We start from the raw sequence: 13,108 nt of genomic DNA, 5'->3' as shown, positions 1-13,108 counted from the left end.
GGTCCCCTCCCCTCAAATAGGAAAAATTGAAAGCACCCTGTCTCCTATAGTTAATAGCCTGCAGGAAGTCTGGGGGTTGATTCAGCTGACAAATGTTGACTCTTGCTTACTTTCCTGTCATCTTTTTTTTTTTAATTTTTTTGTTCATTTTTATTTATTTATTTGAGAGTGACAGAGAGAGAAATAGGCAGATAGAGAGAGATAAAGAATGGACACGCCAGGGCTTCCAGCCCCTGCAAATGAACTTCAGACACGTGCACCCTCTTGTGCATCTGGCTAAAGTGGGTCCTGGAGAATTGAACCTCGAACCGGGGTCCTTTGGCTTCACAGGCAAGCGCTTAACTGCTAAGCCATCTCTCCAGCCCTCCTCTCATCTTAAAAAGTCTCCTGGAGTCCCAGGATTCCAGTGTGGCCCTGTGATGTAGTGTACATGCCATGAATGATCCCTCTCACAAGCAGGGGTTTGGAGGTGGGTGGTTCTGCAGACATCCCTACCCCTTTGGGAGTCCTTTGGCACTATATATGGCCCAAAAGCCAGGCAGGCCATCGCAGGAGCATGGGAAGGGACTTAGGACATGACTGGCTTCCTACTGTCTCCCACAGTGGAGGCACCTTGCAGTCAGAGATGCTGGCTGGACTTCAAGATTAATTGGGTCAGCATTCTATTCCATATGCTGAAGGAATGCCTGAGCACTGGGCCACTCAGAGTGGGGGCGTGCTGACGGGGGATGTGCCGTTCCTTCCAGCGGAGCTGCCCTGTGGGCAGGGAGGGTGTCTCTCACTCACTCTCTCTGGGTAGTGAAGGTGTTAGTGTGGAGCTCTGCTTTCCAGGCCCACCTGCCTCTTCAGGACCGGAGGTCTTCCTCCTTTAGTGCAGAGCTAACTGCACAGACTCTGGGCAGCGCCTCGCCAGATCCATCATCCAGGTTTAATTTCCTCTAATACACTGAGCTGATCTTTGCCCAGACATCCATTCTTTACAGAGGTCACGGATAAGGAGGACTGCTGAGGGGTAGCTAAGTGGGGTCAGATGCCCTTCTGGGGTCACAAGGGCAGCGAGTGGGGTGCTGCTGCAGGGGTAGCGTCCTGAGCAGTGGGAGGAAATCCAGAATGCCCTGTCTCTTGAGGGGAACCTGTACCATTAAGAACTGGCACTGTTCAGTTTGAAGGCAGTACTCGTGAGCTGAAAGGTAGGCTGTAAGGCAGAAAAAAACCCATCTTAATTGGGCATGCTTTTATTCATTTTTTGCATGCATGAGTGTGTGTGTGTTGCTCTACACTGCATTACTGCCACAAGGTCTCCTAGCTAAACATAGAGTTTGCTGATTCCACTCGTCTTCCTGCCCCAAGGATCCACGTCTTCACCTCCCAGGTGCTGTGACTGTGGGCAGGTTCCCATGGCATTTACTTGAATGCTGGGGGTCTGAACTCAGATCCTCAGACTTCTGAGCCATACCTTTAATTGTGCATTCTCATCTGTGACTTCATTTTGCCAACAGAAGCCCTTAGAGTCATTACGTCGGTCATTTATATAAATCCTGAGCAGCAGAGGTCCGCACTGGCCTCTTCCTTAGGAGCAGGTATGGGTCGTGAGCGCTGCACAAGGGCAGGTGTTTTGGGCTTGGTGTGCAGGTTTGGGAAGAAGCACTGTCCTCTTCAACCGATTGGATTTTCTTCTTCAACGTTTGCTGCCCACTTAGTTCTTACAGTTTCAGCTCATTCTGATGCTAACCTGTGCTCACCTGCTGTCCATCAGAATCTAAATTATTAGAAATGAATTAACAACAACTGATGTGTTGGTGAAAATAAACTAGGAAACCTGCCTCCTCCAAATGAGGTATCACCCTGTATAAAATAATTTCACAGTGAGCAGTGAGTGACGAAGAGCGCCATCACTGTGGTTCCGACAATGTGTCCCACTTTCTGTCAGCTTTGCGAGGGGAACTCTTCTCCCCTCCCCCTTCCTCGGGGCATGCCAGTTCCTGAAAATGTGAGGAGGAGGGCTGTGGTTCTAAGCCTGGCTCCTGGACATGTGAGGTCACTGTGGCAGGTGTCCCAGTGTCCCTGTGGTTTCTGAGTCATTACACAATCAGCAGAGAGCTGTGTATGCCTATTGGGAGTTTGAGTTGAGTTGAGATGTTGCAACTGAAAAGAGATGGTCTCCTTTTCTTAGACTTCATGAGACTCTCGTTCCTATGAAAACAGGTAGACACACACTGGACTGTTCTTGAGGAGCCCTGCACCTATTTACTAAGTGGAATCCACATTTTCCTAGTGAATTACATGTTTTAATTGAATATTTATCTTTCCCAAGAGTATCTTATGTGAATGTGGTTCTCTCTTGGAACCTCGAGGGCCAGACTTCTGCCTGGTCTCACTGTTCCTAGCCGCGTTAGTCCTTCGGAGGTGAGGGCAGTCTGGCTGTGTGGCCGGGCCATGCAGGGATCCATCGACTATCCTCAAAAGGATTCCTGCCCTGGACTTTTCTTGCTTTGGCCAAGACTGTGTATCATTTGAGCTGGCTGCAGAGAAAGCCAAGAGAGCATGAGCACTTCTACTCGGCTTGTTTTTGTAAAACTACAGCTGGAAATAGAGAAAATGTCCTGCCATGCCCTGTGGGCACCACTGCAATGCTGTTCTAGGTAGTGTTTGTAATTGTCCCATGCCTTAGACATGTTGTTGGCCAAAGTCTAATGTGGACAGATGTCTTTGAATCTCAGGCCTTCTTCTGACACACAGTGACGCCAGGTGTAATCTGGAGTAGAGCAAAAAGATGGCTTAAATCCAAGAGGAGTCTTCCTCCTCCTTCCATTGGGACTGATGGCCATTGAAGACCTTAGACCTAGTTCACTCTCTGGAGACTAACATGGGCAGTGTAGACAAAGCTCAAGTTCAGCAGAGGGACGCACACAGCGAATTTCCCAGGATGTAGCAACTCAAGGAATGTTCTGAACAGAATGACACGCAGTTTTGCAGGTTTCACGGGGCAGTTTTAGTATTAGGAACACACAATGCTATGGTTGTGGTGAGGCAAAGAGAAAGTTAAAAAAAAAAAAAAACAACAACCCTGGATTGTGTGTTTTAGACTGCGATACCCAAATAGTTCCCATTTATTATTTATCTGTTCATTTCTTAACATGAATTTCACTTGTCACTTGTCTACACGCGGCTCTGAGTGTTGTACAGACATGTTCCCGTTAAGCAACTCCTCTTTCTTGTGTCCGGTCATCCGCTGGCACTTGCTGACCAATTTAACAACCCGATAGATCATCCCTACCACCAAAGCCTTGCCCGTGGTCTCTGCGGGAGCTTAGGATGAGTGAGCAGTGCCGGGCGTCTCCAGGGATTCCTTCTGCGTTCCCTACAGAACATGGCTGTATTCTAAAGCTTGGGTAGGAATAAGAAAGAGCAGAGCTAGGGCTTCCCTTAATGAAGCACAGTCTAGAATTTGGTTGTTGATGGACGAGAAGAAGTTGGCGCAGATGCTCACGGAGATGAACAGAGGCCCCAGGCAGCGGCGCCTTCAGCCTTCCGCTTAGTGGTGAAGCGCGTTGGGCTCAATCTGGTTTTCCAGCGGTTCTCAGGCGTTTGTTCTCATGCTGTCCAGCTTCCTTCTCAGGAAAGAAATGGGGTATTGCCAAGTAAATGAAGCAGTGAAGCCACACATCTCAGTGGCTCAGAATAACATACAAATTTTGGAACGTGGCATCTTTCTTAGACCTCACATTCTATCCAGCTATGAAAAAGGTGAGCTTGACCTTCAAAGGGCACAAAACATGGTAGGGTCCAGAGCATACCAGTGGGTCTTTTTACCTCAGGCCGCTGAGGTTTGGATGAAGTCACTTTACTTTTCCAAAGCCCTGATTGTCAACTGTGAGTGTGAGTTTACGCTCAGAATGTGAAGCTGCTCACTAGGGACGCAAGTGCCCCTGGCTGTCGCCTTCCAGCATAAATGGGGGCTCAGGAGATGGGACAGCAGGGAACAGGGAGTCTCGGCGAGTAGATGGGACCAGGAGAGGAAGGGGTGCTCGGGAAGGACAGGGGCTGCACACCTGAGGAAGGTACAGAGGGCCTGGGGGCCTTGGGCCTAGACTGTTAGGTGCTTGGCTACTTGATGAGTCTCCCCAACCTTGTCTCTTCCTAAAACAAGGCCAGCACACGTGCACACATCTGCAGCCATGAAGCTCCCATGTTATGTGTAGTGTCTGCCCCAGCTGCCAATCACCCCAGTGTCTCCGTAGAGCAGGGGCCCTGTTGTTTCACAGGGGTTCTGGAAATAGGAGCCAGAACACTAGACTGACACTGTGAAGTTCATGAGCACAAGCCAGGGTCACGGTGACGACCTAGGGAATGGTTCTCTGCAGCCTTGAGACGCCCACAGACTTTGTCAAGGAAAACACAATCTCTCGCCATCCTTCACTTGCCCTTTTACGCTCTAGTCTTCTTGAGTCTTTGGACACAGGCCTAAGTGTTGATGAAGGAGATGTTGGCACATTTTTGTCTATGTGTGTGTGTTTGAAACAAGCAGTCCTAGGCTGACAGGAAAAGAAAGCCCACAGGAGAGATGCACCTTTTCCGTAAGGGCTGACCCCTCGACTGGCTTTCCACAGTGCTATGCTTGAGGGCCAGCAAGATAATTCTTTAAAAGAGAAGACAGGAATAATCGGCCCCCATCACAAACCTCATAAATCCACATTTCTAGAGGGTGAAGACTGCATGGCAGTATATATTTTTAAATTTCTCAGATCAACTTGATAACATGTTTAATTTCAAAAAAAAAAATAAAGAACTGCTGGGCGTGGTGGCCCATGCATTTAACCCCAGCACTCGGGAGGAAGAGGTAGGAGGATCACTGTGAGTTCGAGGCCACCTTGAGAATACAGAGTGAATTCCAGGTCAGCTTGGACCAGAGTGAGACCCTACCTCAAAAAAACAAAAAAGAATAAAGAAAGAACGAACTACCTGTCTGCATATTTAATTTCTTCCACACTACTTTATTTTCCTTGATTTCTGTCTGTATCTTGACAGCTTAAAGCAGTGTGTGGCACGTGCAAGGCACCAGAAGTATTTACGGAAGGATGGATGAAGCGTGTCCACGGCAGCAGGGAGTCTTGGCCCTTTCTTTATTTTCTAGGAGATTTCTAGAACCGAGCCAGGCACTGGGCACAGCCTGGGGCTAGCTGTGCAGCCTTTGGAGGCCTGACTAGTCCACCTGTCAGCGGCCCGGAGAGTCCATCCTAGCGAAGGCAACCTTGACTTGTCATGGCTGTGGTGTGATATTCCAGTTTTTCTCACCGTGACTCATTCATCAAATGGCGGAGCCTAAGGAAACACCTTGAACAGGAACGTGGCACTCACACCCTTGGGGGTGGTTTTATTTTTATTTTTGATGTTTCTGATTGGGGATGCAAAGCCTCAAAATCCCGTTCCTTTCTAGGGATCCTTGGAGGTGGAGGGTGGGGGTCAGCTCTCCTCGGACACAGGTCTGGGGTTTAGACTTGCTTAACAGTAACTGTTACTCTTGTCTGTGACTGACTGTTGCATTTTTATAAACTGGTCAAAGAGGTGCTCAAGTTCATACGTGTACTTGTTCCAGTCAGTCATGGTGGCTATCCTTAAGAACTACAACGGAGGGGGACCAACTGCTTGGTTGTGAGTTCGAGTCCTTTCAGAGCCCTGAGCCAGAAACGTAGCCTGGGCGGATAAAGCTGCTACTGCCAGAGGTCAGGCGGCAGAGGGTCGCTCAGCTCCGGGCTGTCCAGTACTCTGAATCCAGTCAGACATTTCGTCTTCCCAGTGCCCTCTGGGGGAGAAATGAGCACTGTGAGGGCGCCTGCGCCTCTGGTGCTCTTCCTGAGCTGTGCAGAGGGTCTGGAGGGTCCCACGACACACTTGGTGCATGCTTTGATGGTGAAGTAAGTGTTGACAAGGGCAGCACCCACAGAAACTTGTCACCCTGTGGGTGACGCTGGATCATGTGCTGGAAATGGACTGGAGATCAACCATGTGAAGCTTTCATCTGTGAGTGGCTGGTTAAGAAATGTGTGATTGTCCTTTGAAGCTGGGCCTGGCTAGAGGCGCCTTTCCACATAACTGAAGCTTGTGTGTAAATGATTGCTAGGAATAAATGCAGCTCACAGACCAGTCCAGCCCTTGACTGTTCCCCATGGAGGGTCATGAGGTCTCAACCCTGCTGAGAAAGACTGGGCTGCAAATTTGTACCTACACCCTGAAGTAACTAATACCCCTGGGTATTACTGCCATTTTAGCAAGTCTGAAAGACACGGTAAATAAACTAGAGAAGTACTTAGAAGAGTTAATATCATATATAGAAAGAAATGTAAATACCATGAAAAAAAATTAGAGGATGAGCCAGGCATGGTGGCTCGTGCCTTTAATCCCAGCACTCGGGAGGCAGAAGTAGGAGGATCACCATTAATTCAAGGATACCCTGAGACTATGTAGTGAATGCCAGGTCAGCCTGAGCTAGAGTGAGACCCTGCCTTGGAAAAAATAAATTGAGGATGCAGAGTGTATCGGTAAAATCATCAAGCTGACAGCCACTGCTAAAACAAGCACACGGGACCCACAAGCAGGAAAGGCACTTAGCACAGTTGGAGAGGGTGGCACGGTTGTGCCCAGTGCTTCTTTACTTTCCGACTCTCCTCCACGTGCGCACACCAAAGACTCCCCGGTATAAACCCTGGGCATATAGTCCACGCTATGGGAGTCTCAAGTTCATTATCGGCTGTTCACTAGGCATATTTGCTGTGTGGTTTCCACCAGGAAAACAGGGAGCGGGGACTGCATATACCACCCTGATGCTGATGTTTAAAAGAAAGGATAAATGTGTGTGGGTCTGCCGCAGACAGCGGTGGACTAAGACATGAGGTCGAGGCCGAGGCCGCGAGGCAAATCTCCAGGCTCCTCCTTCTGGTCCAGGGAACTCTCCGGGATGGTAAAGCCTGACCAAAAGTTCCTTCCCACTCTGATGCCAGCACGCTGTGGGAGAGAGCAGTCTCCTGTGGTGGCCGTGCATGCTTTCTCATGTCTCCTCGTTTCTCTTACTCAGTGCAAGGTCACCAAGTTCAACGGCGTTCTTCCTTTAATACTTACGACTTACGACTAAGAGAGTTTTTACCAGAGGAGGTCCCTGAAGGAGGGCGTGGTAGTCAGAAACCCAGCCCTTAGCTTTCTTTCCTAAGCTCTGCGTGGTTCCATGTAAGGACGGAGTATTCATATCTGAAAGCAATCTCCCCTCTTACCCTCTCATGATTTTTTAATCTCTACTCAAAAAAATGTGCAATTGAAATGGAAGAGAACATTTATTTCCTGGCCAGGATTCCCTGACTTTCTAGCAAAGTTACTGACTAGGTTTACTGTTAATAGTCTCATTAAGTATTTATTAAGCACCTGTTACTAGATAGTGCTATGTTTTGTCCTTTAAGGATTTCCTTGTCTTGTGAATCTCTTCCATTTTTCTCCCATTTGCAAGCACTCTTCATGACAGCTTTAGGATGCACGTGAGACATGATAAAAAGTTATTTTTTTCAAAATTTTCATTTGAAGACTCACTCTCGATTTCCTAATAATCACTGTGACTTTACCTCCACTGGCTCCCAGACTTCAGTTTCCATTAAAATCATCTACCCCTTGGGCAGCACTGAAATCCCTCCTTTACCGCCTGCCACAAGATGAGGATGTGCCAGGAGACAGTTTCTATCCTAGCTGCCCCCCCCCCAGACCCACCCATCACCTTCGGAAATCGTCACTTCTCACTGGTGACGTGTTCTCAGCGCAGAGCTGATTCCTTTCCTCAGGATTGTCTCTGGATGTCCACCTTTACTCTTCTCCTTAATTCATGTTTGTGCTTAAGATATTCAGTGAGCCCCCCCCCCCCGTCCTTCTAGTTCCTTCTCCAACTGTCAAGTGATATTTCCCCCCTCGGTGCCAACATCCAAGGCTTTGCCCAATGTTTTTCTCACTCTTACCATGTAGGGCTCTTGCCCCAAGCCCTGCCCTGCCAGGTTTGCTGGGCTTAGGAGCCCCGTATCAACTCTTACCCTTCCGATCCGCCAGCACGCACGCTTCGCACTCTGCGGGCTCTCTCTTGCATGTCTACCGGGACTCGCCACCTTCTTCCTGGGCCTGCCCTCCAGGAAGACTCTCATTCCGCTTTGAACACCTCTTGCCCATGTCCGGGACCCCTGCTGTCACCACCCAGTACAACTGTCGTGACGCACAAGTCCTCTGTGAACAAAGCCGTCTACTTGTCTACCTACCTTGCCTACGCCTGTGCCATTTTAAGAGCCTGGACTTTATAGTTCCATAAATTTCCAAGGCTGCTAAACTCATTGGAAAAATATGTAGATACCATGAAGCAAGCTTCAGATGTTGTGAGCTGCCTGGACTCTAACCACCTTGGGATACACAGAAAGGGTGTCTTAAAGGATGGTTGACCACTACTCCTATGAGAACAGGATGCGCAGGGCTCCACACCACCACGGAACGGCCTACAACACTAAGTTCATTAAGGGTGGCAGTGGATAGGCTCTTCCCAAATGGACCCACATACCCCGGGGTTTGTTCCCCCTGCCGCTGTGAGTGCCAGAGCCTGCTCTGCTTCTCTGGATCGTGGAAGGGGTGAGAACGCAGCTTTTATTTGCAAAGCTGCCTGTGTTCTTCCTAGCGTTCCACGGCCGCCTCTCGTGTCTCTCGTATGCTGTAGTTTATTGACTTTCCTTTTGTGCCCAAGGTTAGATTATTAAGAATTACATTGAAATGCCCCATAGTGTCTGTGGTATAAACTTCAGCCGCATTATGATATGCTGTTATGAGGTTGTTAAAGTTTCTTTATGCCATTGGTTAAGACACTGGTTAAGAAGAGTGACCTCTTCTTGCACAGACGTCCTGACATCATGGTGAGGTGGACAGACATGCCAGTGACTTTCCATCGTCGAAAGCATCGGTCCGGGGCGCTGCTGCAGACAGGGCCACGCACAGCGACTGTGCGGGAGGCTCTTCCTGGTCCCCACAAGACCAGGCCTTACCCAAAAGGGTTATGCAGTGGTGTGGAGACAGCCTCTCCTTGCTTCTCCTCTCCGCTGGTTAGAGCCGGGTGTGCATGCAGCAGGTCACAAAGCTTTTGGGACAGACTTTTTTTTTTTTTTTTTTTAATTTTGACACTGGTTTGCAACTTGCTGCTTTCTTTGTACACTTCAAAATTCTTTATATCACTTATAGCCTGCATAAAGTGTGACGACTGCAGATCACTGTGGTAACCTGATGACTTAGGATAGAGGAGTCTAGGGGAGGGGCTGCGCTGGGCCCGGAGCTCTCTAGACCCTGTGCCATGTCTCAGTCTGAGGCCACAGTCAGAGCCGCCTGGAGAGAACTGAGTGACTTCAGGAACAAAACCACAGGCCTCCTCAGACACAGCCGGAAGGGCCAGACCCGTGCCCTACTGCTTACTGCTTAGCACAAGATGTCATTAAACAGGTTGTTTATGTGGAGCCACCAAAGCCCTTGCAACTTGTACCAATCTGTATCTTGTCTTCAGTGCATAAGATAAATATGTTTTTAAAGACACCGATTAAAGGTCATGCCATTTCACTACATTTACATGAAGATGAGCTCGAGTTTGGGTAAAGGCTCCTGTGAATGTTTGGATGGGAACCACCTAGTGCAATATGCTAGCATGTTAATATTGCTTTAAAATATTGAAGTCACTCCATAATGCTATGAAATATTAAAATCAAATATGAAGTACCTGTGTCATAAGCTATGTCAGCTGGCTTCCCGTCAGGCAATGCCAATCTGAGCGGAGTTACGGGGTGGTGAGGGCCATGGCCTTTATGTTTGGGAAGAGGACCCTGACCACTTCCACGTTGTATAGGTGGGTGAGGTTTAATGACATGGTTAGGTATATGGTCCAGAGCTTTACAGTAAACATCCCTGGTGGCCCCGTCACTGCCTTCTACAGGAGGGCCTGTCTTCAGAATGGCTGCTGTGGGCTGTGGCTCTGGCTGTTTCTGAACCTTCTTTTCTGAGCTGTGGCCTGGCCCCAGCATAAGTAATTTACTTCTACAAAAATGGTCAACGCTGTTTCTCTAAGTGAGGCGGCCATGTGCTGAAGCAAACAAGAATACAAATGTCCAGCCGTGGGAATGGCTGTCTGGCCTCTGCTGCGATCGCCTGAGATTTTTCTGAGAGTCATTTTTATTTTCTGCTCTTACAGTGCGCAGGAGCCTTCCTTGCAGATGGGGACCTTTCATGTACAGGCTGATCCTTTATTTATTAATTATGTATTTTTAAATTTTTCTCTACAGACAGAGAAACAAAAGACAAAAAAAATTCCTTTCTACCACTGGCAAAATAATTGTAACAAAGAGAGGAGCCCTGAATGCCAGCTCAGGTAATGGGATGGCAGCTTTACCTAGAGGTTTCTCAAAGTTCCCAAAGAACACCGGGCCCTTTAGTGCTGGCCTTGTTAGGCCACATCTTCACCACCAGTTATGATTCTCGGTGGGATAATGAGTATGATTTACGTAGAAAGCCAGTGTCCTAATCACAGTCATGAAATGGAAAGTCATGGCAACTGTAGCAAGTTTAAAGGCAGGCAGCCTTTAATTCAAGGACATCCTGTCTTTAAGGAGAAGTCTTCGTATTAGGTAAAGAAATTAAAATGAATCATTGTGTCTTTTTAAGGAATTGATGGATTTAGCAAAGAAAACAAAACTCAGTGTAAGTAACATAATTTATGACAAATCATGCAATTCGTGATACCCGTGCTAGACTTCCCCCAATGCGCCTGTGCTGAAGGCCATCTTGAGGAGCAGTGCCATCATCCAGTGTACGTAGTAAACACGGGGAGTGAATCATTAATATCTGGCGAGGCATGCAGAAGGTAGGACTTCCTTTTCCTCCCCTGTGAGCTTCCCCAGGCAGGTTTGCTGCTTGTCCTTACGAACAAAATCGAAAGGACCCATGTGAACTTTGAGAAGTAACATTCAACAGGATGTGAGCAGCGTCCGAGGAGAGGGTACAGAGCGGAGCCAGCTCCTCCTGCTCTGCGTCCCGAGTGCTGACTTGCTGCCCGGTCCCTAGCCTCAGCCTAGCAAGGCCTTGTCACTGACAGCTATGCACTGCTCTCTGGCATGATCCGGGGCTTAGGGTTTGGCTGGCATATTTCAAAGCAAGTCCCCACTGCTGTAACCTTGACTGTCCCCCACTCCCCGCCCCGTCTATCAAGTCCTTATCCAAGGGAAAACCTCTAAGCCGCTGACCTCAACCCTCTGCTGGCTTTGCCGTGGTGCTCGGAATTGCTCTGTTGGGTTTCTAGCCAAGGCAGGGCTTGCCCAAAGTTCCTTCTCACTCTTGCCAGTTTCACCTCGGATGCTTCTGTAGATTTCAGCACCCAAGCAGACAAGGTCAAATTAAACTGCCACAGCTGCTGCGTGTGGCTCAGGGGCCCAACTGGATGTCCAGCCCCTCAGCACAGACCTGCAGCAGGCCAAGGGAAGGGACTGGAGTTCTGATCCGCAGATCATCAAAATGCACCCATTTTCTCCCTTATCTCCTCCAGGGGCGCCTCTCCTCCCCCACTCTAGGCATCCTTTTATCACTGGCTCCGTCTCCCTGTGGCATTTGGAAACAGAGAGAGAGACAGGGAGGGAGGGAGGGGTGTGTGTGTGCGCGCGCGTTGGGAGGGGAATTAGTAGAATGTTGAGGTCATAAGGAGAGGTTCTTTATTAGAGAAGCTAGGAGCCCCTCAAATCCCCAAGACAAAGCAGTACAATGCAGACTCTTGCTCTTGACTTCGGGCTCCAGGCTCTGCCCCAGGGCTGGAGCCTGGCCCTTGGGTTCTCTCCCTGTCCTGGCCCTCACTAGCTCCCTAGGTCTGCAGCATTGGTTGATTTCCCACGCCTGTGCTGGTAGACACTAGGCACCCTGAAGCTCCAAGGGCGCAGACCTCAGCCAGCAGCTCCGGAAGGTGCCAACCCCAGTGAGGGTGAAGATGCCCCTTCACGTGGGCATTTGCCTTCCCTCCTGCCTGCTCTTCAGCCCAGCGGCAGGCTGCAGGGCCCCTCTGCTCTGACTTATCCCCCCACCACCCGAAGTTAATAAGCCATGCTGCAACTTGCCAGTTCGATTTAGTTTGGGAAATACTTAAAAAGCTTCCAAACGTTCAGGCAAGAAGGTCGCCCCCAGACCTCCCCAATTCTGCCTAGCCAGGGATGTCAGGCGCTTCCCAGGCTGTGGCGTTCATCTGGAAACAACATCGCAGCCCCACGCCTCCCTCCTGGACTGTCGCCAAAGTTGCTGCACGCCCCTCCGCGACCAGCTCGCGCCAGATGTTGCGTAACCTCGCCCCCCACCCCAGCAGGTCCGAGGCAGGCTGCGCCCGCGCGTCCCGGCCCCTGGCGAAGCCGGTCTGTGGGCGAGTGTGTGCGCCCGAGCCGGGGTCGGCGCCCGTCCCGGCGAGGCTCTGCCCGCGGCCAAGTGCGGCGAGCCGGGGCGCGGGAGGAGGGCACGCGGGGCTCCCCTTACCTTCTGCTGCTTACAGATAAGTCGAGGTCGGTGCTGCGCCGGGCTCGGGCATGTCTCTCCGCGGACCCTGGCAAGCCTGGTGTGGCAGGGAGCACTCCGGCCAGGGCATCCGTGGCAGGGCTCGCCCGGCTCGCGCCGAGGAAGGCTCAGCTCTGGAGACTTGGCCGGCCGTGTGCCCGCTGGCCGCCCACTCCACGGCCGCCGGCCCGGTCCCGACCGGCCCAGCCCGGCCCGGCCCCCGCGCCGCAGCTCGCGTCCCTCCGGCTCGGCTCAGCTACGCGCGCGGGGAGGCAACGGCTCAGCCGGCTCCGGGGACGCCCGCGCGCCGGCCCGCTCGCTGCGCGGCGGAGCCAGCCCCAGCCACCGGGCTCCGTGCTCCTGCGATGTCCTCATTTACTGCAATTGTCTCCCGGAGAGCTGGGAGCCCGGGGCCGGGGAGAGGGGGCGGAGAGGGGAGGGCGCGGGAGGGAAGTCCTTGCTGCCGCTCGGGTCCTGGCCACTCCACGCAGCCTGGCGGCCAGAGGACGGGGCTCCCGGAGCCGAGCAGAGCCGAGCCGCG

The 13,108-nt window shown here is 50.8% G+C and overlaps 2 protein-coding genes across 11 annotated transcripts in view; one reads left to right on the top strand and one right to left on the bottom strand.

The window, feature by feature from the left end:
* The window catches only part of Insyn2a (inhibitory synaptic factor 2A), a 56,475-nt gene extending 43,748 nt beyond the window's left edge, over nucleotides 1-12,727 (bottom strand). For all 8 annotated transcript variants that reach the window (XM_004659253.2, XM_045145322.1, XM_045145331.1 and 5 more), the window contains exon 1: nucleotides 12,550-12,727. The gene's annotated coding sequence lies outside the window, so the exon portion shown is untranslated. The remainder of the gene's footprint in view (nucleotides 1-12,549) is intronic.
* Nucleotides 1-13,108, top strand: part of Dock1 (dedicator of cytokinesis 1) — a 561,057-nt gene that overhangs the window by 274,462 nt on the left and 273,487 nt on the right. The window lies entirely within an intron of this gene.

This window comes from Jaculus jaculus, chromosome 1, assembly GCF_020740685.1.
Source record: "Jaculus jaculus isolate mJacJac1 chromosome 1, mJacJac1.mat.Y.cur, whole genome shotgun sequence".
In the NCBI taxonomy this organism is placed as follows: domain Eukaryota; kingdom Metazoa; phylum Chordata; class Mammalia; order Rodentia; family Dipodidae; genus Jaculus; species Jaculus jaculus.
Note: the sequence above shows the minus strand (reverse complement) of the source record. Positions and strands in the feature narration are given on the sequence as shown.